The 25,768-nt window shown below is 39.9% G+C and overlaps 1 protein-coding gene across 1 annotated transcript in view; it reads right to left on the reverse strand.

Annotated features, from left to right (window-relative positions):
* Positions 1-25,768, reverse strand: part of otx2b (orthodenticle homeobox 2b) — a 99,270-nt gene that overhangs the window by 52,689 nt on the left and 20,813 nt on the right. Inside the window, exon 3 of the mRNA XM_067455043.1 lies at positions 1,349-1,442. The gene's annotated coding sequence lies outside the window, so the exon portion shown is untranslated. The remainder of the gene's footprint in view (positions 1-1,348; positions 1,443-25,768) is intronic.

The following is a 25,768-nucleotide window of genomic DNA, read 5'->3' on the forward strand; positions in this document are numbered from 1 at the left end:
AAAATACTTGTATTACACCAAAGTGCTATAATTTATCATGAAAAATGAAAACCAAAAAACTCAGAAGAATAATGCAGTGTCACATAGGACTGCATTTGACGTATTTCAATTTGGAGATTAACAGAAACTCGCAACCAACAGGCAAAATGGCGAGACAAATGAAATGGGTAATGAGGCTACATGAGGCAATCCAGCAGACTGGCCCGGCAGCCATAGCTGTGACTATGCCGTTTAAAGAAACAGTCAAACGGTAATCACGCAGCCGTGAATCATAAGCCTTAGGTAAGCTATGTAATGCTGGTAAGACGGTGAGCTGTGTTTTATTGGTGCAGAAAGAAATCCCTCACACCATTCAGAGAAAGAATCACAACAGTAATACCATTAACTTGCACCAGGGATCTCCAAATGCCATTTAATTGCCAATAGCAGGCCTATTGTTTGGTGCGGGTAAACACAGACTTGGCAAGAGGGGGGTTCAAGTTGAAGGAGTGTCAGACTCTGGGTGTCTGGCGACCAGTGGCCCCTTCTCCCAGTCCCCGAAACACGAAGAGGGATTTATACACACACACACACACACACACACACACACACACACACACACTAACATAGCCCCCTCATCTCCACCTAAGCTCCAGAGTAACTAGCTTAACTAAAGTCTTCAGAGACGGTAAATTGGGGCAAAGTCTTCTCTTCCTCTTCTTAATACCAGATTTGTTCGACAATGTGATTTGAGGCTTGTCTATTCAAGGCCTTTTTGGGTTCTGAGCAAAGGGCTCGAGGCTCAAGGCCATTTTACCCCACTCATATTATAGGCCCATTTTTATTCGTGTGCACAAGTGGATTCGTGCGTCTGTTTTATGGAGGTGTTATATTTATAATTCTGATTACGGTGGAGTTTTTATTTTGCTGTGCATCGGGAATGCGAAGCAGCACTGTAGCAGGTGGCCGTAATGTTGTTATTTAGCTAAATTGTCTCAGTTTCTCTTTTTTGAATTTCTCTTTTATGCCCAACAATGGTTTCAGCGAAAGTGGCGAATGTTTATGCCTTTCTGTTTATGCGGTAAATACGTGTCTTTGGGGTTTTGTTCACTGTTCTCTGACAGGCTTGTTCTAAGAGAGCCGTGATTGGCTGCGAGCACGGTGCAGTATGTGTGTGCGCCGTGGCTCACAGGAAACTCCATTGTCCCCAACTAGAGTCTGGCCAATGAACAGCCATCAGCAGTCCTCACCGCTGATTGAGTTTGACAGCGCTTCAGGAGGAGGCAAGCAAAACGTTTTTTGGCCTTTCATTTGAAAATAAAAAAGATTTTTTTTCCCTATTTTTTTAGAGACCTCCTTTCTTTCTTACCTCACTCACCCCTCCTTTCCCAGCACCCTCTGTTTTTCTGCTGTGACCGGGAGGTTAAATGATGGAGAGTGGGAAAAGAAAACACCATCAAAACCTAGGAAGAAATTCAAAAAAAGTCCAAGTCATTAACGGTTGTTGTAGTTCAAGCACTATTTTAAACTTGTTCGTGTTATTGTCTTGTAATGCCAGTCAGGTACAGCTGATTTTCAACTATTTATTATATGCTTTTCTTAGAACTCCAACCCTGCTGAAAGGACCCGTATAGCTGGTCACCAGCATATGTTGTGTTTTGGATGCTGGTCCTCTAGCACGCAATGCTGGTGTGATCACCGGGCTTCTTAGCTAACTTGTCCAGCAAGGCTACTTTGGGCAGCCTGCTTCACCAGTAAGTGTTGAAGTGTGAACAATGAACATTTAGGGCAATGCTGGTCCCCCATTTAGACCAACATCAAAACTAACAAGTACAAATGAACCTGTGTGAGCATAAAAATGCATGCTGGTTAAATCTTTCAGTGGGGAACCTAGTCTAAGAAACACTGAGCAGTTCATCAAATACCATATGTTCAGTGCTATGAAGGAAGAAAACATCCATTTAATTTTAATTCCTAAAAATATATTAAAATTAGTTTATTGTACAATATCTTAATTTTCTGTAAGTAACTTTCAACGTAGAAAAAAAACAAAATATTAAACTTAAAGGGTGTACAAAAATACGAGGAAAAACAGTTACTTTATTTTAAGGTGTCATTGTTACAGTGTAATTATATATTTAAGCACTAAGTAATATTTAGTATCTATGTGTACTTACTATAGGGTTAGGGCAGGATTAGAGTTAGTTAATCCTTTATCCTAATAAAGGATACAAAGTTAGTAGTTTATTAATCAGTTTATACTATGGTAAGTACATGTAACATATGTAACAATGACAGTGTAAAATAAAGGGTTACCCCTTATTTTAAGGTGTCATTGTTACATATGTTTTAAGTACTGAGTAATAATAATTAACTGGATGTACTTACTAGGTTTGGTTTAAGGTTAGTTGCATGTAATTATGAACAATTTATAGTTATTACTTAAATTAATTACATGTAACAAGGACACTGTAAATGTAAGCGTTACCAAAACAAAACTTTCAGAGACATTAAAAATTGAATTACTATGTCAATGAATCATGGCTAAATAGTTTTCTTGTTAGCTGACTAATGTTAGATGAGTCAAGTAGAATCCAATTGTAAGCTACAGAGAATTAATGGAAAAGAAAGGGGGGGGGGGGGGTCCTCGCTGTTTACAAAAAAACATTTTCAATTTCAGTATTCGTAATACAGAACAGTTGATGAGAACATGTTCGACTCACACGTGTGTTGACTATAACACACAGTGAATGAAACCCACAGCGCTGTGTGAATATACTTCTAGTTCCAATATGATTCAGGCAGGCGAGGTCCCCAGTGCCCGCGCTCCTTATTTAATGCAAATGACTGTCATTTAGAATCCAGTGCATTTCTCATGGCAGCACATTGCCTAATCAATGTGAAGAGCCGTGTAAAAAAAACATTGGATCTTTGTAATAGTTGTTTTTGACCGAGTCAAGTGTGGCTGCTAGAAGTAATCTTAACCTGAGATTCAATTATGAGTGCCTGGCTAAGCAAAAGCAAAAGCAGAAGGAAGGCTTGATCGAAACAGAGGTGTGTGTGTGTGTGTGTGTCATAGAGGCTGAAATACAAAAGGCATTTTTTGTAAATACAAGGCAAATACAAACTCGCATCATCGTCCGTATAAACAGCACAGCTCAGAGTCAGAACATGTGCTCTTAACACAAGGCCATGGCTACTTGGTTACACTTCATTTTAAGGTGTCATTGTTACAGTGTAGTTATACATTTAAGTACTACACTCTAAAAAAATGTTGGGTTAAAAACAACCCAAGTTAGGCTGAAAATGGACAAACCCAGCATTTTTTAGAGTGTAAGTAATAATAATTTCTACATACTACAGGGTTAGGATTAGGGTGTGGTTTAGCATTATTATGCACAATTTATAGTAATTATTATAGTAACTACATGTAATGTGTAACAAGGACACTAAAATACAGTTACAAAAACATCTTTAAAAATCACCATAAACATTAATAATTCTAATAGGTTATACTTTATTTAGCAACACTTTATTTTACAGTGTCCTTGTTACATACAGTCTTGTTCAAAATAATAGCAGTACAATGTGACTAACCAGAATAATCAAGGTTTTTAGTATATTTTTTATTGCTACGTGGCAAACAAGTTACCAGTAGGTTCAGTAGATTGTCAGAAAACAAATGAGACCCAGCATTCATGATATGCACGCTCTTAAGGCTGTGCAATTGGGCAATTAGTTGAAAGGGGTTTGTTCAAAAAAATAGCAGTGTCTACCTTTGACTGTACAAACTCAAAACTATTTTGTACAAACATTTTTTTTTTTCTGGGATTTAGCAATCCTGTGAATCACTAAACTAATATTTAGTTGTATGACCACAGTTTTTTAAAACTGCTTGACATCTGTGTGGCATGGAGTCAACCAACTTGTGGCACCTCTCAGCTGTTATTCCACTCCATGATTCTTTAACAACATTCCACAATTCATTCACATTTCTTGGTTTTGCTTCAGAAACAGCATTTTTGATATCACCCCACAAGTTCTCAATTGGATTAAGGTCTGGAGATTGGGCTGGCCACTCCATAACATTAATTTTGTTGGTTTGGAACCAAGACTTTGCCCGTTTACTAGTGTGTTTTGGGTCATTGTCTTGTTGAAACAACCGTTTCAAGGGCATGTCCTCTTCAGCATAGGGCAACATGACCTCTTCAAGTATTTTAACATATGCAAACTGATCCATGATCCCTGGTATGCGATAAATAGGCCCAACACCATAGTAGGAGAAACATGCCCATATCATGATGCTTGCACCTCCATGCTTCACTGTCTTCACTGTGTACTGTGGCTTGAATTCAGAGTTTGGGGGTCGTCTCACAAACTGCCTGTGGCCCTTGGACCCAAAAAGAACAATTTTACTCTCATCAGTCCACAAAATGTTCCTCCATTTCTCTTTAGGCCAGTTGATGTGTTCTTTGGCAAATTGTAACCTCTTCTGCACATGCCTTTTTTTTAACAGAGGGACTTTGCGGGGGATTCTTGAAAATAGATTAGCTTCACACAGACGTCTTCTAACTGTCACAGTACTTACAGGTAACTCCAGACTGTCTTTGATCATCCTGGAGGTGATCATTGGCTGAGCCTTTGCCATTCTGGTTATTCTTCTATCCATTTTGATGGTTGTCTTCCGTTTTCTTCCACGTCTCTCTGGTTTTGCTCTCCATTTTAAGGCATTGGAGATCATTTCAGCTGAACAGCCTATCATTTTTTGCACCTCTTTATAGGTTTTCCCCTCTCTAATCAACTTTTTAATCAAAGTACGCTGTTCTTCTGAACAATGTCTTGAACAACCCATTTTCCTCAGCTTTCAAATGCATGTTCAACAAGTGTTGGCTTCATCCTTAAATAGGGGCCACCTGATTCACACCTGTTTCTTCACAAAATTGATGACCTCAGTGATTGAATGCCACACTGCTATTTTTTTGAACACACCCCTTTCAACTAATTCAACTAATTGCCCAATTGCACAGCCTTAAGAGCGTGCATATCATGAATGCTGGGTCTCATTTGTTTTCTGAGAATCTACTGAACCTACTGGTAACTTGTTTGCCACGTAGCAATAAAAAAAATATACGAAAAACCTTGATTATTCTGGTTAGTCACATTGTACTGCTATTATTTTGAACAAGACTGTATGTTACATGTAATAGTAATAAAAGTAAACTATTCATAATTACATGCAACTAACCCTAAACCAAACCCTAACCCTATAGTCAGTACATGTAGTTAACGAATTAAACCTGTCACTCAAATGAGATCCACCTAGAGTAAACCACAACCATACAATCAATTCTCAATCTTGTCCATGAAGTCGTTTCACTCTGATATGTTACAACAGACAAGAAAAGACTATTGCAACTTGTTTCATGGCGACTTCAATAATGTTTCTAATCTGTGATCATCGCCATACGTATTTAGCATAAAAATGTTCAGTGTTTGAAAAAAAACCCTGTTTTTAGGAACTGTTTTTACTGCCACTGAAATGCTGTATTTCTATTCCTGGCAATAGTTGAATGTCTACAGAATGTTTCCTTTTCTGCAGTGGTGGCATCAGGACTCTGGTGACAATTCAGTCAGCTTGTGTCAGATGGCCTTGATCGTGCATGGGTTATGAAAGAGACGTGGCAAATTTTAGCTCAAAATCTCATTGTCACCTTTTTAATAACAAGCTCCCTGTCTGTCTTCCAAATGTAGTGTTCGGGGAAAATAGAATATCCCGGAAAGGGAGGGTGATTGCGGAACATCCATGACACCATTCTTACACGCTCCGGAAATTCATATTTATTGTGTTTGCTAGCTGATAGGCATGGTTAAGCATAGAGCATTCAGACCCATTAGGGAATCATTACATCCATGGCCTTCGTTATATGTGCAGATTTGCCAATCTAAAAAATTCGGCATAACGCATAGTGTCAATTAGGATCATCAACAATGCAACAAATGAGTACAGTTCTAATTTCAGCACATCAGAAGAGGTTCAAACCCTTGAGACAAAATGACTTTGAGCTGATCTTTTCTAAAAAGAGTGAGAGAGGAGAGGAGATGGGTTGCAATAGAGGAGAGATTGGTTAAAGGACAGCATGAACTGAATAAACATGCTATGAAGTGGATCTTCCTGTCTTTTCCAAGGACATTCGGAGTCTCTCTCTCTCTCTCTCACTCACTCTCTCTCTCCCCATTCTCATTCTTCCTAAAATACGACTGTGAGCTAATGACAGCAGCATAAATACAAAAAAGGCAATTTTGCTTCTTCTTATAAAACTGCTTTGAAAATAAAGGAATTTTAATTATGGTGCACAATGAAAAAGAGAAAAAAAAAGAAGGGGGAGGAGAGAAGAGAGAGAGAAAACACTCACGCACAGTAAACAAAGCTGAAACAATTATCTTCTGGTGACCAGTGTGTGTTTTTAGAACACTCATTTAATCTTTTATTTACTGCGGAGAGAGGAAGAGTGAGGGAGGGAGAAAACATGCTTGTTTGAGAGTGGGAGTGAGAGAGAGGAACTGAGAGCTAGGAGGGGAGGGGTGAGAGAGAGGCTAGGGTGAAAAGAACAAGATAACGTGCAAACATTTTGCATGTCCTCACCCTAATAAGTAAAAGATGCATTTTTATGAGGCAAATCATTCAGCTTGTATTGTGTGTGTGAAAGGTTGTCATTTGTTGTTTGAAGGCCGACATTCACCACCCCTAGTGAAACAACTGTGGTTACCGATCATTAGTGCATGTTAATGGCTTGACATTGAACAACTGCGATGGCCTTGGAAACAACATGGTGCAAAGATATCCCAAAGTCAATCAGTTTGGCCCTGCAACTGGCCCTCTGAGACTTGAGGTCATGAATTGTTGAAATTATAAAAAAGCAAAAATGTTTATGCATTTAAATGTGACGGATTAAAGGTGCACTATTTTTTGCAGTAAAATATCCAAAAACCATTAGGCCAGTGTTATATATTTGGTTCATTTGACTACCTACAACATCCCAAATGTTTCCAACTAATTGTAAATTGTGAGAAAATTGCTATTTTAATTAAGAAGCCGGGACGTCTGAGCATAGCATCTGAGGGAGTTGCCTTTCAATTGTGTTAAATCTGCGTTAGCGGCTTTATTCTGCAGAAGCGCTTTACTCTTAGCAGTGTGCAACAAGCGTCACAGCAGCAGCTGAGTGAACGCACAGACTAACGTCATAACATCCTTTTAAACACACTTAAATGTATCTAACATGATAAACAAAGCTGCGTTACCTCATACTCGTGACTGGAAAAGCGGAAATAGCGCCAGTTATAATAAAAGTCCTGCTGCTCGTGAGGCGTGTGTTGTTCATCTCATTAACAATCTCACCAGCGGCCTTGCTCTGCTCCACAACACTCGGTCCTGCTCTGCTTCACACTACAGTAACGTTAATAACTGCATCCATCAACTTGATTTCTGCCAGAGTCCTATCCTGACTCTTTTCCACTGGCTGTGAGGTGAAGACCACATGTCCCAAGATCCTGCGCTCAAGCTTGGGCGTCGTCAAACTACGCCTTTGTTTTGAATAGGTGCCCTCTAGTGGACGGAAAAGTTGCATAGTGCACCTTTAAGTGAACACTAAATGATTAAGTGGGTTGTTTTTAGGTTCTTTCACACTTGGTTTGATTTCTGGATTCTGTTCATACCTGTATTTCTTGGGTCAGAACAACGGTATGCTTGAATCGTCAAAACAGCAGCTATTTGCCCCTGTTGCTAGGTTAGGACGGTGCTGGACGAGGCTAAAATGGATAGTGTTGCTTGCCACACTTATGAACTTTCTTTTCTACTGCAAGAGTACTGCAGAGGTTCCAAAGACAGCGGGGGTCCATTTTTGCTGGAGGCCAGTAGAAATTAGATATAAATTTACATCTTATAGCCAGTGTGTCAGTCCAATCAAGAAAGTGAGTGAGCACAAACATACACATAAACATCAATAGCAGGTTCATGTCCACAATTAAGGGCAGAATGTAACGGAAGTTCGAAACAGCTTGCCAAAGTAAACTTTCTGGAAAGGCACGTCCCGCAAACTAATTTATTATTTTATAAATTCAAGTTATTTGAAGCCTTCAAACAACCATTGGTCCGTGGTTATTACATAATAAATAGGTGTGCTCTGGTGCTATTTGTTCTTTGATGTGGAATTCCTCTCCACTTCATTTCTTCTTTTAAGGCCAGGCCTAGCCGAAAGTCGGCCAATGTTGGCCGTCAGCAAGCATCTGCCGGGCTAGTTTATGCAGTGCGTTCCACACGTTGGCTCTCATTGGGCTCACACCAGATCAATTCGAGCATGTTGGTGAGAGTGGGAACTCTGATTGGATGTTCAGTTTAGCCAACGAGTTAGTGCATGAAAATTAAAGGAAAAGTGATGAAAGAGAACAAGCAAGTCAATATCACGCAAACAGAAGGCGGATCTAATGTTAGCCTACCAGAGCATTCCAAAATGGGAATATTTTCATAACATGAGCCTCTTAAAATGAAGAAAGTTATTAACATAACTGATATTTAAAATGGTATGCAAGCGTTGCTTTGTTTATGTTTTGTATATCTGTGTATATTTCGTATATCCTCGTTTCGGTTTCTCATTTTGACTGACGAATATTAATACCTGCTGATATAGACACGCAGACGCAAGAACACGCATGCTATTTTGCATTCTGCTGTAGTCTGTGCTGTGTGTTCAAGCACAGGTTTTTGTTCCAGGCGCCATCGGTTTTTGCCATTGCTAGTTCTTTGAAGTCGGCTTGATGTGCCACAGGCTTTAAGTCCATTGAGGTCAGATGTGAGTAAAAACTTGAACACACTGGAAAGCTGCTTTATAGTTTTATTTTAATTTCCACAGGTCAGATTTCCTAGCAAAAAATAAAATAAAAATTGCATTTCTGGTCATCAGCATAATAACATTGGATGATAGTATGCAGGTGCCCTCACCAGACATTAAAGCTAACATTACTTGTCAAACAAGAAAGACTATTCTAGGCAATCAGTTACACTAACTCAGTTTGCTGCTGAATAGTATAGCTATGCTAGTTCACCAGCCAGACCAGGGTTCATAACTTGTGAGACTCCTTGGCCAATAAGTTGCACCAAAAAGAACATGCTGGCCAACAAGACCTTGGTGGTAAACAAGTACCAGTGGACTTAAATCTGATGCTCATTTTGAAATGATGCTGTAACAACAAACTATTGAAATCACTAAAGCTGTCTTTTCTGGTCTTTCCTTGGTCTCATTGTACCTGCAGTACACGCTGCACTTCCAGTCCAGCACAAATACAGTGGGAACAAGCTGCAATGGTGTGGAAGTGATGTGAGAGGCACTCAAAAGGCTATTACGCGTGTAGGCCGCCTCTGAATGACATATGGTGATTAAACTAAGTGGATGTCCAGCGGGAGACCGGTGTATAAGAAACTTAATTAAAGCTATCACTGTCAACTGCCAAACGAGCTTATTGACACGTCGGCCTGTGCTGCCACGCCAGTTCACGGAGATCTTTATCGGTCTTTACTCAAAGCTTTCCAGGCTGGCGTCTGCTGGTTTCTCTTTTAGGGTGTTAAATACGGACCAAGGTGTCAGTGTTATCCTTCTTGTGCCCCTTTCACCAACTTACGTGTGTGTTCGTTCATTGTGATTGGTGGGCCAAGATAGCAGAGAGGGGCCACAAAGCTCCATTTGCAATGAACAGGAGAAGGAGAGGTGAGGGAGAAAATTCCATAGGATTAATTTTCTTCAAGGCGCCCCCACACCCCCTCTTGCGGTCCCTAGCCACCCCCGACCGTAACTTCAGCTGTGCAGCCCGGTGTTAAAAGGCCCAGAGGAATACCGTCTTTGTCATCCCGTCGATTTGGGGGGAAGAATAAGAGAAGTTTAATCCCCATTGTCCGTGGGTCTGGTCGGGAAGGGGGTTGGCGGCTGTAAGATGATCCAACCAGCCTCGCTAATCCCCCCCATACCCAATGGAACCTCCCCCCCACACACACCTCAACAATGGCACAGTCCTAACTGGGAGTCAGACCCCAATGTGCACATTCTAAAGAGGAAAATGAAGTGAAGTAAAAAGTTGCCACAACAGGGAGAATGAAGTGCGGGATGGAAGGACAGAGGGCGGAGAAGGCTAAAGGAGGTGTGGGTGGCAGAATACCTTGTGTCCCTCGGAAAGCTGTTGTTGCTCTTTTGTGGGCTCCTTGGCAACAGGGTATGCCGTGAGACTCCCTCAAAACCTTAGTATTCATCTCCCAAATAAGACTCCAAAACAAGGGCAAAGAGGGGGCCTTACTCATGCAGGAGTATGAAACTCCCCAAATGATAAAAGGTCATCTTTAGAGAAATCTAGGTTTTTACTTCAATAACAATTAGAGCGGACGTTACAACAGTTGTTATCACTAGTATTAGTACATGTATCTTTAGAATTGGAAGATCTCCTAGGCAAAAGTTTTGCTGAAGGTCAACAAAGAGAAGGTTAAGACTGTTTGCATTAAGACTACAACTAAATATCCAAGATTGGGGTAGACCAAATGTAATAGTTTAAGAATTTATTATTGAATACTGGTCAACCACTATTCTGAAAGAGGAGGGCATTTCCCCTTTAATGTCAATCTAATATATACGCAAAGTGCTTGCATTTCTGTGGCTCTCTATGTAGTAGGCAGTGATTGGAAAAAGTTGGAAGACAAGGGTAGGCCAGAGAACACTTCTTTACATGGGAGATTTGAGACCAGGAGACAGACAAAGAGTCTGGGGGGAACTTTGATGACTCTGTAGACCTTCAGGGTAAATATGATGTTATTGCCTAGTAGGGACTCCATCACTTTGAACATAGGGGATCCAAACTCTGATGAGGTACAGATCTGACGAGGTACAGTTGAGAGAGAGAAAGAGGCACTGTGAGGGTAGGGTTAGCACGGGAGAGAGTGAAAGAGACAGAGAAAGGGAAAGAGCCAGGAGACAGCCGTTTAAAATTCAGTTTCCTGGGAGTGAAGAGGCTAATCCTGCCTCCGTAATTCCCTGCAGCAGAAGCAAACCCCCATCCATCCCTCCCTCCCTCTCTCCCCATCATCATCACTTCTCTCCTCTCTCTCTGACTCTACCCTATCTCTTTATTCCTCTGTCTCTAACATTCTCTCTCGCTGTCTTTCGCACTGTCTCACTATTTCTCCGCTTAATCTCTCGCCGTCTCTCTCCCTTTTTTACCCCCATCTCTCACTTTCCCTCTCTCTTTCTCTCTCTGAGTGACAGTACAATGCCCAGACCCTCACATGCTTATCTAACTCTAGCAGATGGTCGACTTGGATCAATGCACACATGCCACGATCAATGGCTGCGATAAAAAGCGGCGGGGATGGTACTTGTTCCCCCTCTCTTTTTCTCTCCCCATTTCCCTCCCTTCATGCCCATCGTGCTGCCCGGCCGATTGTCTCTCCCTTTTCCACATCTGCATCTGGACCAGCACCCAGTAAGGGGAGGCCTTGGAGAACAGGGTGCTTCCAGTCCTTAGGGGTTGCCTGCTGCTATTGCCTGCTGACTTTTGTCCTCTAGTATTTCTCTGCATCCCTTTCCTCGTCTTTCCTGTCGTCTTCTAGGTCCTGACTGAGCCCAATCCCTACTTCGCTATCAGAGATGGCCTCATCATGAGATTGCTGTTCTACATCTTCGCTCCCATCTCTTTCACACCTGCCCACCTGCCATTGCAGCTGTATTTGTTTATAACACAAGTTGCAGGCATCCATGACATGTTCTCAGAAATGTGTTGCACATTCTAGGTGATCTTCGAGCTCCCCTACAAAACCTATTAACTTAACTTTACATATACCCCACACCGCATGGCCCCACCTTCTTTATCTCGAAAATCTGACCTGCTTCTGTTATTCTCCACACACCCAGAACTTTATTATTCAATATTAAATGTTGATTGTGACATCATTGGACAAGTAAACAATCTTAAGTATTATATTTCCGTGGGTTTGAAGAACAAGCTATAAATCGTGAATTAAAAAGACATCAGGAATCCTTGACTTTGTTTTGTGTCCTCTAAAGTGGTGCGCAGACTTTTTCAAACTACCCATCAATCTCTGCCAACATACAGCTTGTTCAGCACATTTAGATGACCCAAGCAACAAAACCAAACACCCATTTTTGAATGGTACGCAGACGTTTGTACCCACAATACACGAAGAGCATAAAATGACATTCTAGATTCAAAAAAGTGACCTTGGTTGCCTTTATTTATAGTCTCAAGGGCTTCTAATAACATCACTCATTTGAGCACGCTCCCAAATTCACAGTCACAAGTTGCCTTTACTTTCAACTTTTAAAGCACACTGTTCAAAGTTTACCAGCATAAGCTGCCTCCTCTCCTCTTATGGAGATTTTTAATTGGGCATTGGTGATGTAATGTGCCTCATAATAAGCCCATTAAGCTGTCTTTTTTTCTCTGCATAGATAGAGAGCGTTGTGGCAGTGTGGACACCTCTGCTATTTATACTGCTCAAATCCTCATGAATATTTACACCGAACAGAGATGGCAAAGAGAGTAGGCAGGCACCCTGACAAATAGCTCTCATGGGGAGGATTTCACTCTTCCAGGAGACACACTTGCTCTGGAACTTATATTTTCTATCAGAAATGCACCTCTCCACATGGTTTGGATACTTGCAGCAAAAGCAATTAATTCTTCCATTACACTCTACTAACTAGGACGGGAAAAGTAATGCATTAGTCTAACTAATTTTCCCCATGAGGAAATCTATCTGTATATGCATCTATCTCATATGTGGACCCGGGTGAGACTCAAATCGCAATTTTGAAGTCTTGATGACTTGACTTGGTAAATATTAGAATACTTGAGACTTCACTTTGATTTTGTTGCAATTGCTTACTACTTGGACTTGAGCTGATGACTCAAGACAAGTAATTTTTCAGAGAAAACACAAATCTTCGACCTAGATGCTCTTTTGATGGGCACAAGCAAAAAAAAATCTTAGGAAAGCATCAAATGTGTATGCAGAAAAATGGTTGGTCTGTGTCATTGAATACAGTCTAGTGACAAAATCCAGACATTTCAATCTTCTATCAATAATTATTCTAAAAGACACCCAAACCCTTAAAACTATAGCTGTTGGCCTTCCATCCATCCATCCATCCATCCATCCATCCATCCATCCATCCATCTCCAAGCATGAGGTGTTGGCCACACATTTACATTCTGATGACGTTTTGTGATAAAGGCTGTTTCCATACAAAATTATATTACATTGAGTAAGTGAGTGAGTGAGTGAATGAATGAATTAATGTTCTAGACAACCAAATTATTTATGTGATTAGGAATTACTTCAGCATCGTGTAAACTGCCTACTTGGAGAAGTGAGGGCTGTCATGCCATTCAGTTGGCCAAAAGCCTTGTTAAGGCTGTGTAAACTTATTTAATATGGATTAGAAGTTGACGCAAACACAAATGCGGTCTGTGTGTGTGCTACGGCAGCAGGGCAGTCATGAGGCCTGGCCATGGTGTCTAATCCTTGTTTAGGGTGTAGTGAGGCACAGCAGATTAGGTAGCCTGCTCCTCATGCCACCCACAGTTACAGACATCACATTCTCTGAGTTTGTATATCTCTTGTCCTCTATCTCCCTCTTTTTGTGTCTTTAACACACACCAGAAAATTTTCAATTTCTTAACAGGGCTTATAGATCATAGAAAAACACTGAAACAGAAAACATTTTTACAAAAGAACACAAATCAACAGAAACTGAATTGATTTCTAGTGTTCCGGAACTTGACTTAATTAAAGTGGGAATAATTGAGCACACTTCAGTTGAAACAAGGGATTTCAGTGGAGTGTTATCAAATGCTGGTTGGAAAAAAAACATTCTTGCAATGTTAAAATTGGTGTGCAATGAAATAATGACACTAACAAATTAACTAAACACTATCACAACTAGAGTGGATACTGAACGTATACTTTGATTAGAAATGTTACAGCTTACAATTTATTTTCTTATTTTTAAATATACATCTTACAAAATTGTGGAAAATCTGTTATAATAAAAATAAAGGTAAAAAAATATATAGATCTAGGTCTTATAAAGAATTTTTTTTTACTGTTTTCCACTGTTGATTTAACAGCATACTACAATATATATGAATAGTATGTTATTGTAATGTTAAAAAACTAAAGTTAAAAAAAAAATGATAATGGTTTAATTTAAGGCATCATTAATGTTACATATTTTGTCATTTAAAATAAGTAAATGCATATGTATATGTGTGTGTGTGGTATTAAATTGCCTGCAGTTGGTCACAGGGCCTATTTAGCAATCGTCACATGACCCAAAGCCTCAGGGATCCATGCTGAACTTCTGGTGCATTCAGTTGTAATTACCATAACTATTCTGATTTGTAAAAAGCATTCACGTGATCCTAGAACTTGTAATTGCAACTTTACGAAATTTACAAGTCCACGACTTGAACCGTGCAACTACTGCAGATTTATTTGGGATTTAATAATGCAAGAGAAATGTCCGAATCCGAGGATGCGAACAGCTCCAAGTACAGCGTCACGTGCTGTCATCTCTTATTTACGGTAATTACGACATGGCGTGAACACAGCATTCCATTAAGCAACACACACACAACTAACTTACTTAATCCTACTTAATTTTAGTGCAGAAAATGCACAAGTGCCAGGAAGAATGTTTGCCGAGTACACTGCCTCAGTTTTGCCCATCTTTAATAAAACAGCCTAGACACTAAGCTTTATTGATCTTACAACTTGATAAAGTGATTAAGAGAGCTCATGGGGTCCTTTTAAACACATCCGTTATAGATTACAGGCTATGCTTCACTACCCCTGACTGATAGTCAGTTTAAGAGATAAAAAAAAAAAAACACGTATGTTGGTGACTTTGCTGTATTAGCCCAGTGAGTAGACACCTTTTGGCTAGGTCTGGAGATGTTTAGTGGTATATGTATGCACACGAGTAGATGTGTGCACTCATGGATATCATCATGTGTGCTTGTGCTTCAGTACACGTGACTGTTTACATTAGAGAGAGTTGAAATTCTCAAACCAACAAGATGCATGTGAAATGGATAATTTGTTGGCAAACCACCTCCACTACATTGACATCACACAGATCTTGTGGAGGTAGCATAATGGGTTTAGTCTGCTGAGGGCTACAGAGAATCTCACACACTCTTTCCCCCATCCAAATTTTCCACTCATTTACCAACACCTACGTTCTGTGGGTGGGCAGACATAGCTGAGAGACACAACTGTGACCACCCGGAAGCTGTTCGGGTCATGTGACAGTTAAACACTTTTTAAAAATGTTTATTTTATACGTAGTTAAAAAAAATAAAAAAATAAAAAACATCTGTTGTTTTGCTCTGGAAACTTTTTTTTCTGGCACGAATATATAACCGAATGAGAAACACTTCTATTTGTATCCGTTTCAGACATAACATTTATTTAATGTAAATTAAGTTCTAGTTTTAATACCTCTAAATTAGTATTTGAATATTGATCAATGGTATTTATGATCACATTGGCAAATTTTCACTGGAATATATACTGTGTGCGTATGTGTGTGTGACTTCAGGTGTATTAAAAGCTGCATGCGAGGAATAAATGTTTTTTTAATATATATAGTATTTAAGGCGGCAGCAAAGTCACTGGAAAATAATCAACATGACATGGGTGCCACCTCCCTCCAACAGTTCTGAAAATGCTCTAAATATGAAGAACGACATGTGTGTGGTCACAGTGGTGATGGATGTGAGATGTGGGGGGGAGTGGTATTCTTAAAAACCCTGGAGTGAGTCCAAAATAAGGCATTAAAAACAGGCCCTGTACATAGTGCTGACTCACCTCACTAACCTCACAGCCCTGTTAATGCCATCGACAAATTAGGACAGACCTAATGGAAAACGTTTTTGTTTTTTACAGTGTAAGAATGTCGATTCACTGTGAAGTTTGTCTATGTACTGCAAAATATGCAATGCAAGGTTAAAAGAGGAAAATAAACGTGTTCACAACTAAAAAAGTGAAAATGCACAGTATTCATTAAATTCAGAGCATCTTATATGTTGACTTTCATTTAGCCGTACGTTTCAAGGGTTGTAACAAGTTCCTCTGACATCTACAGGAAGAATCTCCTTTGCAAAAGCAACTTCTATGTTTATTGTGACTCAATAACAGTATTTTGTCATCACAAATCTAATCTAACGAAATCTAATTTGTTTAAAATTATGTCAACACTAAAATAAGTTGTGTTGTGTCACTATGGATGAAATATTACATACAACAATATAATGATTCACATTCTAAAAGGAGAAAAAAGATCATAATGAAAGAAGATGACCCCCAAATGAAAAGGTTTCATTTTTCATTAGGAAAGGAATACCAGGAGAGGATAAGACGGTTCATTTTAGCTTTGTTTTGTTTAACAAAATCCTTTTCTTTTTGTGGTTTACAAATCGGTTTATGGCTTCAATATTTTATTCGCACATCTGGGTGGCACTAAATCGGCCCTTGCATCTGATTGGTCAAAATGTCCCGTCTTCTGTACAGCATTTAGCTGGCATTGTGTTTATACTTTAAATCAATCTGTCCTAAACCCTAATAAATGATTTAAAACAGTCTTAGAAACCAAACGAACATATATATTTTTTTTAAATACCTGAAGAGGTTTTTAGTCAATAATGGCCTATTTATCACACAAAGCTATCGTTGGCTTCAAAAGACGTGGAATATATTGCATGGGTTGTATTACTAATGTTATAATGTGTTTAAGGTGCTTTTTTGCTTTTTGAAAGCCGCAGCCTCTATTCATTATATTTTCATGGAAAAGAGTGAAAAAGAATAAAAGAGTGTATACAGTGTATAGAGTGAAAGACCTGTATACTGTAAAAACAATCTTATTTTGTGTTTCACAAAAGAACGAAAGTCATGGGTTTAGAAAGATATAAGGGTGAGTAAACAATGACAGAATTATTTAAGCGACCCATCCCTTTAAGTAACTGGGGACTGACTAATTAAACAGTGGACCTTAAATCTTAATAAATGCACACACGGTTACAGTGGTGTGGCTGAAGGAGCGCAAGGTGGCCCTGATGCCTGACAGTGATTGATGTTTATATATGGTCAGCATCAATAAGTTTCTGAAGGGCTGCAGGTAGCATTGGTCTGAGCTGCTAGGGGTCTGTTTAATTGAAACCTGTCGGAGTCCAGCTTTTTTCCCCTTTCCCCGCGTGCCTCACCTCATTCAGAAACGCTCACTCTCTGCTCTCGCTCCCAGCATCTCCTGCCTTTTGTTCCTCAGACCTACCACCAGCCTGTTTATTTTCCTTCTCAAATTAATTTAACAGAAAGTAATTAAATCTTTGCTTCAACAACCAGCCGCACATAAGTAAATGCAGCGTGATGAAAAGGTGTGTGGAGGGAGGCAGCCGAAAATCAAGAGAAACTGGTGCCAAATGACTGCTGGAGGCTAAATATAATACTAAAGGTTGGAGTCGTAGGGGTTAGGGCTCCTTTAATAAAGGAACTGCACAAGATGGCAAAAAACAAGAACAGGTCACATTGTTGTAGGCACAGGTTGTGGTCGGACTGATGGTTTGGGGTTTGTGTGTGTGTACAGTCAGGTTTGTTTCAACCCATGGAGTCATAATGCATTTGGCAGCTTGTGTGCGCAAGAAATTGTTTTTTATGAAAGTTCTTTGTTAAATAACAGCTGTTCATAATAACAAACAAGGAAAAAAATTAGACATGTTGATTACAATATTGTTCTAAACAAAAGAACTTTCAAGTGTGTGTATATATATATATATATATATATATATATATATATATATATATATATATATATATATATATATATATATATACACACACATACATACATACACACACACACACACACACACACACACACACCTAAAGGAATATTAGGAACACCTGTTCAATTTCTCATTAATGCAATTATCTAATCAACCAATCACATGGCAGTTGCTTCAATGCATTTAGGGGTGTGGTCCTGGTCAAGACAATCCCCTGAACTCCAAACTGAATGTTTTGAGGGTGGCATTGTTGTTGGTGCCAGACGGGCCAGTCTCAGTATTTCACAATCTGCTCAGTTACTGGGATTTTCACGCACAACCATTTCTAGGGTTTACCAGTATGCGGCAGTCCTGTGGGCAAAAATGCCTTGTGGATGCTCGAGGTCAGAGGAGAATGGGCCGACTGATTCAAGCTGATAGAAGAGCAACTTTGACTGAAATAACCACTCATTACAACCGAGTTATGCAGCAAAGCATTTGTGAAGCCACATCACGCACAACCTTGAGCCGGACGGGCTACAACCTCAGAAGACCCCACCGGGTACCACTCATCTCCACTACAAATAGGAAAAAGAGGCTACCAAAATTGGACAGTTGAAGACTGGAAAAATGTTGCCTGGTCTGATGAGTCTCAATTTCTGTTGAGACATTCAGATGGTAGAGTCTCAATTTGGCTAAACAGAAGGAGAAAATGGATCCATCATGCCTTGTTATCACTTTGCAGGCTGGTGGTGGTGGTGTAATGGTGTGGGGGATGTTTTCTTGGGACACTTTGCCCCTTAGTCACAGTTGGGCATCGTTTAAATGCCATGGCCTACCTGAGCATTGTTTCTGACCATGTCCATCCCTTTATGACCACCATGTACCCATCCTCTGATGGCTACTTCCAGCAGGATAATGCACCATGTCACAAAGCTCAAACCATTTCAAATTATTTTCTTGAAAATGACATTGAGTTCACTGTACTAAAATGGCCCCCAGAGTCACCAGATCTCAACCCAATAGAGCATCTTTGGGATGTGGTGGAACGGGAGCTTCGTGCCCTGGATGTGCATCCCACAAATCTCCATCAACTGCAAGATGCTATCCTATCAATATGGGCCAACATTTCTAAAGAATGCTTTCAGCACCTTGTTGAATCAATGCCACGTAGAATTAAGGCAGTTCTGAAGGCGAAAGGGGGTCAAACACAATATTAGTATGGTGTTCCTTATAATCCTTTAGGTGAGTATATGTTTGTAATTTGTGCGTGTTTATCACCTACGTTTAATGCCTTGTGACAAAACAAAGGGCACCAATGTGAGTGTGCACATCGATGCTATGGCAAACCATGAGATGTAAAAGCGTCATGAGTGACCAATGAGATTGGTGCTTTTGTTCACATGCCTGGAGCTGCTGTTACAGTAAAACACTTGATGGTGCTCAAGTACAAAAATTGTTTTGTTGAGCACACATTGATACATTGTGACAAGTGAGTGTCAGAAGTGGCCAGCACCACTTTGTGCACTGGGAGCGCCATCTACTGAATTTGCACATTCACTCAGCACAAAAACGTCTTGAAAAGCGCTGCCGTTAAGTGCACAATAATTATCCCAGTGTGCACAGGCCTATAGGCTTGTTCTTACCTACTAGGAGCACGTGCGCACGTGCACTCTTGGTTCGTGCAAAGATTAATATAAAGGTTAATAAAAATGTTACACTCACTTTTTCTGGAAGTGCAGCAGGAACACGAATAGTTGGTACCGATCCTTTTTTCAGGAGCTGCTTCTTAGCAAAACCTGCTTTATACTGACTGTCGTTTAAAAAGCAGTCTGGTGAGAAATGATTCGCGAAAAACATGAAAGCATTGATGTTGATTGGGGGGAATATTCCCTTCGAAAACAAAACTCAGCCATTGCCTCTTCAGCGGTTCGGATTTAGGAACATCAGAATGACTGCTGTGTTCGTTATTAAACCCAAGAACAGAACACCACAATGGCTTCGACGCCATTCTGCTCCAGCGTATCAACAATGGCGGACTATGATGACAGCTCGCTCAGGGTGGGTATGAGTTGAAACTTTGCTGTCAGTTAACAATCGTGGGCGGGAGTCCGACCATGAGGCGTCACATGGCTCGATTTGAGACTGGAAAACATATAAGGAGATTTAAAAAAAAAAAACACTGGATGGATTTGTATCATTATAGGATGGTCGTGTACCTGCACTGCCAACACACATTTCCATAAAATCAACTTCTAAAAGTGTATGTACCATTATATGACCTCTTTAAGTCCAAGTCATATAAACAAGAAACAATGCTTCTAATCACAGGCCGAGAGCTGTTGTTCCAACCACTCAACTTTGCGATAATGTTTGTGAATGTTCCTTGGAACAATGGTATCGGGAAACACAGACTCGTTGAACTACGTTGATAATGACGGAACTTGCAACCATAGTTGGTAAATTATGCATTTTGGAAACGCACCTTAGAGTGATCTGTCTCCATGACTCCAAATCAACATTTGACCAATGGTTGTCCAACTAGTGCCAAAAGGAACACACCTCAAAAACTGGGCCTGACATTGGCCAACACCTTAATGAATCAGAAGTCTTGCACATTCACAGAAAATAGCTTACTTGTGCATTGAAAAATAAGGTGGATAAGAATCTATACAATTATGAATTTTGTGAGAGGGAAAAAAATTCCCTAAGATAGTCATGTGAATTTGCCGTGTTGCATGTATCGCTACAATGACAATTGACAGGACCTGTTTTACCTACAAAATTTGCATCTTTATCCAGCATGCATACAAGTTACAATTAGCATACAAGCTTCAAAAGACTGTGTCGTGTATTCAACTACCGGTACTTTTTGTATCATGTACAGCATATACTTTGACAAAGAGCTCGGAACAGTAGGTCATCTACACCCCCAAACCTGCTGTAGCTCAAATATATAAACAGTGCTGGCTGCAGGACTTTCTTCTGTGGAAGATAAAAGAAGATATTCTGAGAAATGATTTTTGTCCATACATTGGAAATCAATGGTTGCCAAAACTGTTTGGTTACCAACAATTTTAGAAAATATCTTCTTTTGTGTTTCACTGAAGAAAGAAATGCATACAAGGGAGGAAGAAAAGTAAAAGATGACAGAATTAAACAATTTTGGGTGAACATTTTTCCTTTAGAAGGACTATTGTTTGTGTCTTTCAAAGGTGACTAGGGTTCCATCATTAGTAGATGTCTAGAGGTTCGTTGAGAAGCTGTCTTGGTGGGTCTGAGGCATGAGTTTAAAGGTCTCGCTCGAGTTCAACAAGTGTCTTTGAACTACACTGTGGCGTTGATTCGGACAGCCACGGCAGGTATTTGCACAGCAAATATTTTAATCCCCAACTAATCACTTGGTTAGACCCCGCGTGTTTAGGGGGAGGGAGCTCGAGGAGGGTGTTAGCATGTTAGCTGGTGGCCTGGCACATTCCTCCTGTCAATGACGCCTTTGTTCTAAGGGGATTGTGGGAAGAGTCAAACATGGTGACCCCCGGAGGGGCACCCTGCAAACGCACCACCCTTCCCTCCTCCCACAATCCACCCCTAAACGCATGTCAGCGGACCTGCGTGTTTCTGCATAATGGTGCAATTGGTCATGTGATATGTTGATGAACAAATTATCTTGCAATACATAGCTTGTCAATAGAGTCATTTATTGGCACTGGTTCTTAGTGCTACACTGAATGCAACAAACCACTGCAACCTCCCAAACTTCACTGGGACACCAAGCACCTGATTCAGCTCTTTAAAAAGCTGAGTGTGCTTGGCTACACTGTGAATCTGGACACATACCTGATTATAATGTTTATATCATCATTTGTAGAATTATTTTTGTAATAATCAATAGAAAACTTACACAACGTTTTTTTTGTAGATTGTAAACAGGTAATTTTTCTGTCACTCAGCTTATCATTCTTTCACAATTAGATTTATATATAATAAGAAGACTTTTCCCTGTTTTACACACCTACACATGTATGCTAACATTTAATGTAGAAACTCTGACTAGAGTGACTATTAAGTGGCTATTGCACTTTCTCTTCTTTCGACTTTCTAAGTTGGATGGAAATCAGTATAAATAAATAAAAAACTAACTAGAAAGGAGGAAGAGAACAGAAATTGTTTTTTCAGAAAAATCTCCAAGAGAGATGAAAATCTAATATATTTCCTCCAAAAAGAAACAATTTGCCAGTAGAAATTAAGATAGAATAGTGTGAATTGAGTAATGATACCATTAAAAATAATAAGAAGAGATATTAAGGCAAAAGAGTCTTCATCTGCACCTTATTGAAACCAAGAAGAATATGCCAGAGCAGGGTGCCAGATCACAGCCCACTAACTGATGGAGAGGCCCATGAAGACAGTACTGTGGCAGTAGATATGCTTCTGAGAGAGGTTTAAAGAGTGGAACTGATTGTGCATGTCTCATTCGAGCTCTTCACAGCCCTTGCCCAGGGGGCTTGGCTTTCAAAGCTGGGTGACGTGAGTGCATGCGCGCGCACACACACACACACACACACACACACTGAGAGAGATGGAGAGAGAGAGAGAGAGAGACAGAGACAGAGAAATATGCTCCATTGACAAAGCTCTTTGCTCTCTTTCACTCAAATATGATATGCACATAATTCATTTAATAGAGGTAGTCCAAAAATGTTCTCATGGGTCCTACTTCCTGTTTTCTGTGCTATGTCAATGCTTTGGATCAGTGGTTCTCAGCTGGTTTTGTTTCAGGACCCAGACTGAGCATACAGCGGGGCAAACAAAAAAATATTTAGTCAGCCACCAAATGTGCAAGTTCTCCCACTTAAAAGATAAGAGAGGTCTGTAATTTTCATCATCGGTACACTTCAACGATGAGAGACAGAATGAGAAAAAAAAAAACAGAAAATCACATTGTCTGATTTTTAAAGAATTTATTTGCAAATGATGGTGGAAAATAAGTATTTGGTCAATAACAAGATAATCTCAATACTTTGTTAAATACACTCACCTAAAGGATTATTAGGAACACCATACTAATACTTTGTTTGACCCCCTTTTGCCTTCAGATAGCATCTTGCAGTTGGAGATTTGTGGGATGCACATCCAGTGCACGAAGCTCCCGTTCCACCACATCCCAAAGATGCTCTATTGGGTTGAGATCTGGTGACTGTGGGGGCCATTTTAGTACAGTGAACTCATTGTCATGTTCAAGAAACCAATTTGAAATTATTAGAGCTTTGTGACATGGTGCATTATCCTGCTGGAAGTAGCTATCAGAGGATGGGTACATAAATGTGGTCATAAAGGGATGGACATGGTCAGAAACAATGATCAGGTAGGCAGTGGCAATTGCCTTTAATCACCTTTCTTTCCCATTCTGACATTCAGTTTGGAGTTCAGGGGATTGTCTTGACCAGGACCACACCCCTAAATGCACTGAAGCAACTGCCATATGATTGTTTGATTAGATAATTGCATTAATGAGAAATTAAACAGGTGTCCCTAATAATCCTTTAGGTGAGTGTACCCTTTGTTGGCAATGATAGAGGTCAAACATTTTCTGTATGTCACCACAAGATTTTTACACACTGTTGCTGGTGGCCCATTCCTCCATGCAGATCTCCTCTAGAGCAGTGTTTTGGGGCTGCCGCGGGGCAACACGGATTTTCAACTCCCTCCAAAGATTTTCTATGGGATTGAGTTTTGGAGACTCCAGGACATTGAAATGCTTCTTACGAAGACACTCCTTCGTTACCCAGGCGGTGTGTTTGGGATCATTATCATGCTGAAAGACCCAGCCAGGTTTCATCTTCAATGCCCTTGCTAATGGAAGGAGGTTTTTACTCAAAATCTCATGATACATGGCCCCATTCAATCTTTCTTTTACACGGATCAGTCGTCCTTGTCCCTTTACAGAAAAACAGCACTAAAGCATGATTTTTCCTACCCCCTGCTTCACAGTAGGTATGGTGCAACTCAGCATTCTTTCTCCTCCAAACATGAAAAGTTGAGTTTTTACCAAAGAGTTATATTTTGGTTTCATCACAACCTAATGACATTATCCCAATCCTCTTCTGGATCATCCAAATGCTCTCTAGCCAACTTCAGACGGGCCCGGACTTGTACTGGCTTATGCAGGGGAACACGTATGGCACTGGAGGATTTGAGTCCCTATGGGCGTAGTGTGTCACTGATGGTAGCCCTTGTTACTTTGGTCCCAGCTCTCTGCAGGTCATTCACTAGGTCTGGGATGTGTTGGTCTGGGATTTTTGCTCACCATTCTTGTGATCATTTTGACCCCACAGGGTGAGATCTTGCATGGAGCCTCAGATCAATACAGTTTGGTCCTCCTCCAGGCATGGTGTGGTACTGGTGCGCTCCCAGGATCGCATGACGGCTTTCACATTACCAATTTTTCATACGAACTGTGCCCTGTTCTGAATTAAACTACCAGTGTAAAAACTCCCTTTATTTATTTTCTTAAAAATGAGAGAAATCACTGCTTATCTTGAATTTTAAAGCTTAGGCTTAAGAGAAAAACCTCAGTGACCTTTGATACATGTCTAGTCTTCATGCTCTGATTATGGTTTCACTCATAATAAATGTACATTTGCATAAAGCATGCATATTTGTCCATACCCATGTCGATTAGAGTATTAAAAACTTGACACTAAATAATTTAAGGTACATTTAGAATTGATAAAAATGTGCGCTTAAATTGCGATTAATCATGAGTTAACTCATGACAATATGTGATTAATCGCGATTAAATATTTTAATCGATTGACAGCCCTATTGAAAATAAAACCAATATATCCTTAAAGTCATGATGAAACAAGCAACGACAGATATTTTCTGTATTGTGAAGTACATTCAAATCAGGCTGATTATAAAAAGAAAAAATGTAGGGTGGGGACTTCTGTCAATCAGTTATTGATTAGAGTCTTAATGTAAGCTTTGAGTTGATTTAAAAAAAGGGGCAGGGTTTATACAAACAAAGGGATTGGAGAAATCTGGCATACATCAACAGAGAAAAGTCTGTTGTTTCACTTTAAGGTAAAAAAAAAACATTAACCAATGCATGGATTAATTAATATATAAGATCAATAGGATGACAGGCTGAATAAAAACATTTTATAAATGCATAAACAACAGCAAAAGTGTGATTGGAGGCATGGCTTCCACATCAAGAGAAAATTAATTACTATACTATACTATACTATACTATACTATACTATACTATACTATACTTTATACTATACTATACTATACTATACTATACTATACTATACTATACTATACTATACTATACTATACTATACTATACTATAATTAATGGCATCCCATTCTTAATCCGTAGAGTTTACTATTGAGTTGGTCCACCCTTTGCAGCTGTAACCACTTCAACTCTTCTGGGAAGGCTTTCCACGAGGTTTAGGTTTTTAGTATGTTTATGGGAATTTTAGACCATTCTTCTAGAACCGCATTTGTGAGGTCAGGCACTGATGTTGGATGAGAAGGTCTGGCTCACAGTCTCTGCTCTTCATCCCAAAGGGCTGAGGTCAGGACTCTGTGCAGGCCAGTCAAGTTCCTCCACACCAAACTCGCTCATCCATGTCTTTATGGACCTTGCTTTGTGCCCTGGTGTGCAGTCAACAGGAAGGGGTCATCCCCAATCTGTTCCAACAAATTTGGGAGCATTAAATTGTCTAACATGTCTTGGTATTAGGGCTGGACGATATGGCCAAAATTCATATCACGATATTTTTCTTAATTTCGGTTGATACGATATAATTCCGATATCGATATGAACTATATAAAAGCTTTAGAAAAAACTACTATGAACTGCCACAAAGGTATTTGCCAAGTCTATGAATAGTCC

This window comes from Pseudorasbora parva, chromosome 10, assembly GCF_024679245.1.
Source record: "Pseudorasbora parva isolate DD20220531a chromosome 10, ASM2467924v1, whole genome shotgun sequence".
NCBI lineage: Eukaryota > Metazoa > Chordata > Actinopteri > Cypriniformes > Gobionidae > Pseudorasbora > Pseudorasbora parva.